This window comes from Crocodylus porosus, unplaced genomic scaffold (assembly GCF_001723895.1).
Source record: "Crocodylus porosus isolate Cpor-Errol unplaced genomic scaffold, CroPor_comp1, whole genome shotgun sequence".
In the NCBI taxonomy this organism is placed as follows: domain Eukaryota; kingdom Metazoa; phylum Chordata; order Crocodylia; family Crocodylidae; genus Crocodylus; species Crocodylus porosus.
In genome coordinates this window covers 80,411,099-80,416,269 of record NW_017728947.1, presented here as the reverse complement: position 1 = coordinate 80,416,269, position 5,171 = coordinate 80,411,099, and the positions used below count along the sequence as shown (strand labels likewise).

General features: G+C 45.4%; 1 long non-coding RNA gene across 1 annotated transcript; it reads right to left on the bottom strand.

The window, feature by feature from the left end:
- Nucleotides 1-1,057: 1,057 nt before the first annotated feature.
- LOC109320920 lies at nucleotides 1,058-3,534 on the bottom strand. Its single transcript, XR_002103878.1, has 2 exons — nucleotides 2,773-3,534; nucleotides 1,058-2,662 (listed from the first exon to the last, which is right to left on the bottom strand). It is a non-coding gene; the product is annotated as an uncharacterized LOC109320920 (long non-coding RNA).
- Between the last annotated feature and the right edge of the window lie 1,637 nt (nucleotides 3,535-5,171).

Here is a 5,171-nt window from a genome sequence, read left to right as displayed (position 1 = left end):
TGCGGAGGGCCTACAAGCTAGGTCTTCCACTTCCTTTAACCACTAGGTTCTTAAGCAAAGCACCATGGACAGCACCATAATCACCCCCTGCACCAAAAGAAAAAAGTGATCCAGTGACTGGAAACAAAGGGAATCTTGGTACTATTCTGGTGGAAATAATTCGGGAAACTCCTATTCTGCCAATTCTTCTTTAGCTGCTGTAGCAAGGAGGCAGGGCAGGGCAGGGCAGCAGGACGAGGACCTGAGCTACTTTGTGTGCTCTGGCTGTGAGCCACCTTTTCACCTCACTAGTTCCTGAAATCTCTGCCTATATTACTGTTTATCTGACAGTGCTGCCCAGAGGGTAGAAGCAGGATCAGGGCTCCATTGCCCTAGGCACTGTGCAAACACAAGAGCTTGACCTGAATAGACAAAGGATGTAGAAAACATTATTGGGTTCTGCCCTTCTAAGAGCCTAATTTAGGGGGTTTAACTCTGAAAGCTAAACATGGACATTTTAACTTTCAACAATGAATTAAGCCATTGCTGATGATCACTTCAGTGGAGGTGTTAATCTCATCTCCTCAACAATTTGCCCTCTCAGGTGCCATAAACTCTAGCTGTTCTCCTAACTCAGCTGCCAGAATACCCAGCTGCACACACGAGCAGAGAAGCTGAGAGTCTCCCCTCACCCAGAGAATGTTTTTACCTGTATATCTCCAACTGTGTTGGACAAGAAGACTGGACACCATTTGGGTTGGAAAGATACATCGATCTAAAGAGGCACCAGGATGTGGAGAATAAGTTTAACTGCCAGCCAGGATGTTGGAAATTGGGGGAGATTTGCTGGTGAGCCATGGAAGGGACAATGGAGTCCAGTCAAGTGGGCTAATCAATCAATCACCTGACTCAGCGCAACTAGCTGAAATAATTACAGTACCAGGAAAGGGAGGTCATGCAGGATAGGGACAGGAGGGTTTATTCAACCCCACACATTTTTCTGATAGGGAAAAACAGAGATTCTTGAAGATCTTATTAGAAAAGATCAATTAGCCCCATGTCACCATGCATGCTATCTTTTACAAACAAAACATTTTATTAGGGAAAAATGCTCTTTTTGTAACAAAAAATAAGCATAAACATAACTATTACAGCAAAGTAGTACAGTGTATGGGAAATATTACAACTCATTATGACTATTTTTAAATAGCAGTTACAAAATTAGAGCATACACTAGACCAATTAGGAGAGGAGGGGAGGAAAAAAAATCTACAACTACTGAGTTTTTACAACAGCCAACACTTTTTGGCAATAGTTATTTAAAAACCATAGTACTGGCATCTCTGTATAACTTTCAAATATATTTTGACAAGTTACACACAATTTATGTAAGGAATGTAAAGCAGAAATACCCAACTTTGCACACTCAATAAGTGTCACAGAACCACTTATACTGGACAAATTATATGGGACAAGATGAGAGAGAACATTCAGGTATCTTTATATATATATATAAAAAGATTTATATAAATCTTATACATCTAGTAGGAAAGAAGTGAGAACCAAAAATGAATCCCATGGTATGGAAATGTATGCTCCATCAATAAGTTCAAAGTATATTAAGCAACAGGACCATGGGCATAAGGCCCACTAACACGTTGCAAATGGATTTCTCCAAAGAAATTATATTTTCTTGAAGAACAAGTTATGTATCATGAATAGAACAGGTGCCAGTTTGAAGTATGCAAACTTTATTGTTATATTTTAAAAACAAAATGTTGACCCTCCCTTTCCTTTCTTATTGAAGATCAGCATGATTTGAATTACTTAATTTTTATATTCATATAAAAGAGACTTTAAAAATCCTTTCATGGTATAAAATGTGGTATTTTTCTTTGGACTTGATTGTCATCTTCTCTACTGAGTTAATAAATAAAGGCATGCTTAACAAAGTCTGGCTGAGGCCCAGCTCCATCCTATTTTGTGATATTTTGTGCTGCAAAGAAGGTAGATAGCTGCCTTAACAGGAGAGCTGGTGATTTCCCCTGACTGAGAGGAACTTCTAGGGGCGCTTAGCCAGCTTTATGTGTGCTGCTCCACATGGTGTTCCTAGTCCACATGGTAGTTCCTAGCCCCCCAACATCTAACAGTGTTTCTTAAGCAACAGGCTACCTAACTCCCATTCTCACTGAGGCACCAGGCCTTGCAACAAAGCCAAATGCCAGCTGTGTTACCAAATACCAACTATGTAAGCACTGGACCAAATGAATTATAACATCTGAGGTTCATTCACCTGGACCTCTACCAATGTCATTTATGCTATCATTTGCTTACAGTGCCCCTCTGCTGTCTACTTTGGACAGACAGGGTGATCCCTAGTGTAAAAATGAATGAACACCAATCTCACATCAGCACCAGAAAGACACAAAGGCCGTGGTAGAACACTTTAACTGGCCTTTAACATCCTATTCCTGACCTCAGGGTTGATGTTCCTAGACAACAAAAAATTAAGACACACTTGAACATGAAATTGCAGAACAAGAAATAATCTGGATTGTGTTAAGTGTGGTTTAAACAGGGACTATGGATTCTTATTCCATGATCTGGATTGCTTTTTGTGACCCCTTTGTCTCTATGGGTTTATTGCTTTCATCTGCTTCTCCCATCACTGCTCCCCTTCTCCCTTCTCCTCTCCCTCCTCTTCCCTGTCTTTTGCATTCAAATCATTCTTTCCATTTTATACACAGCTCTGTGCAAGCCCTTTCACACCATTTGATTAAATGAGCTCAGCACCTAAGGCTGGCAACAATTGCCTTCTGCCTGACTCTAGACAAACATGGCTAATTACCTCTCTGTTCCTAGTCTGGTCAGCATGTGCTGTGTTCAGCAAGCTGCAGAGGCAGTTGCCCTACGGGACTTTTCTAACCCACTCAATGTAAAGCAGCTTTTAGGTTAACTTCAGCTAGAATGAGCTGCAGGACTGAGGATTAAGGAAGACTGTCCTTAAAGTATTTCAGGAATGTTAGTTTCCAAGCCTGATTGAAACCAGCAGGTATAATAGTGAATAAGAATGAGGAAGAGAAAGAAGGAGTAAGACAAATTGATCCCCACCGTTGATTTTCATAGCATTTTATCAATGAGTCTAGGTTGCCATGTAGCACAGACATCTTTTCTTACAGGAGAACACACCACAAAGCCCATGAATCATGTTATGGTGCCTGCTTATCCATACAACCAAGATGTATGACCAGGATTATGGAATGTAACAAACTGCTGGCTGAGTGTGAGTAAGAAGAATATACATGCACAGTATAGTACTGTATATTTACCAAGTGACTGTACTCCTTGAAATTTAAACATCTGGCTCTAAGGCCTTCCCTTCATCTAGCTGAGTTACCTTGCTATGGCATAGCTCTTGTAAAGAATCCATAGAACAGTGGAGGCCAACCTTTTGGGCATGTGTGCTATAAATTAAGCCCCATACCTTCCCCGAGTGCCTGCCTGGTCTACTGCTCTGCTCCCTGCTCTGTGCTCCCTGCCTGATTTGCTGCTTTGCTTTTTGCTCCCCTGACCTATCTGCTGCTGTATTGCCTCTCCCCTCCCTTATCTGCCATGCATGAACGACACATGCCCCTGGAGGCTGGGGGGACATGGGGACTGCCTGCAGGAGGTGGCAGTGGGGGCTGGTACCAGCAGCATGTGGGAAGCTGGCTTCAGCCGCATGCTGCTCTGGATGGGACGGGCCTGGGCACCAGCGAGCAGAAGGGGCGCCCGGCACAGGTAGGGGGAAAATGCAGCTGAGCCCCTGCTGCTCCTGCTGGGCTCATCCTGTCCCGAGCAGCACACAGCTTCGCCACCACCTCTCCTCCCTGGTGCTGACTAGGCTGGAGCTGTGGCCCAGCTGCTGCTTCCCCTCCCCAGTGCCAGTGCAGCCTGAGCGACACAGCACGGCTCAGCACGTGGAAAGCCTGCCCAGCAGCCGCTTTCCTGGGCTTACCTGCAGGGCAGGGCCCTTTCCAGTCCCGTGCAGCAAAGCAGAACCCGGCCCAGCCACTGTCCCCTCACCGCGCCACAGGCTCTGGCCCAGCGCCCTGCTCCTCGCAAGCTGCAAATGTGGCCTGAGCCAGGGGCGGGCGAGGCCGGCTGGGGCTGGTTGAGGTCGGGGTTGGTTGCCTCGCAACCAGAACCCAAGGAAGCAGCCTGAGGTGCTGCAGCCGGCAACTCGGGCCGCCAGAGGCTTTTAGAGAGGCAGCCGCCATTACGTGGGTTTTGAAGGGGCTCTGTGGGCCAGAGGGAAGTGCTTGATGGGCTGGATCTGGCCTGCAGGCCATATTTTGCCCACCCCGGTCTAGTTCCATTCTCTTTGGAGAACCACCCTTCAGGTAGTTGAATACTTATTTGATTTCCCATTCAGCCTTCTTTTCTACAGACTAAATAAGCCCAGTTCCCTCTCCTCCTAAGTCATGTTCCCCAGCCCTCTAACCATTTTTGTTGCTCTCTACTGGACTCTCCAATTTGTCCACATCCTTTATGTAGTGGGGGGCCCAAAATGGGACACAGTACTCCAGATGTATGGTCTCACCAGTGCCGAATAGAGGTGAATAATCACTTTCCTCAATCTGCTGGCAGTGCTCCTATTAATGCAGCCCAGTATGCTGTTAGCCTTCTTCACAAGGGCACACTGTTGGCTCATATTCCACTTAATTTTCACAGTACCTCCAGGCCTTTTTCTGCAGAGCTGCTGCTAAGCCAGTCAGTCCCCAGTCTGTACAAGCATGCGCTTGTTCCATTCTAAGTGCAGGACTTTGTACTTGTCCTTATTGAACTTCTTGAGTTTTCTTTTTGTCCCTTCCTCCAATTTATCTAGATGTCTCTGAATCTTAGCCCTACCCTCCAGCATATCCCCTAAGCTTGGTGTCATCCACAAACTTTCTGAGGGTGTATTCCATCCCATCTTCCAGTTGATGAAGATATAAAACAAAACTGGCCCCAGGACCAACCCCTGGGGCACTCCACTTGACATCAAGCCATTGATTGCCACCCTTGAAGCCTAATGATCCAGCCAGCTTTCTATCTTAGAGTCTATTCATGCAAAACTGTATTTCCTTAGCTTGGTTGTAAGACTATTGTGGGAAACCATATCAAAAGCCTTACTGAAGTCAAGGCGTATCATGCCCAATGCTCTCCCTGCA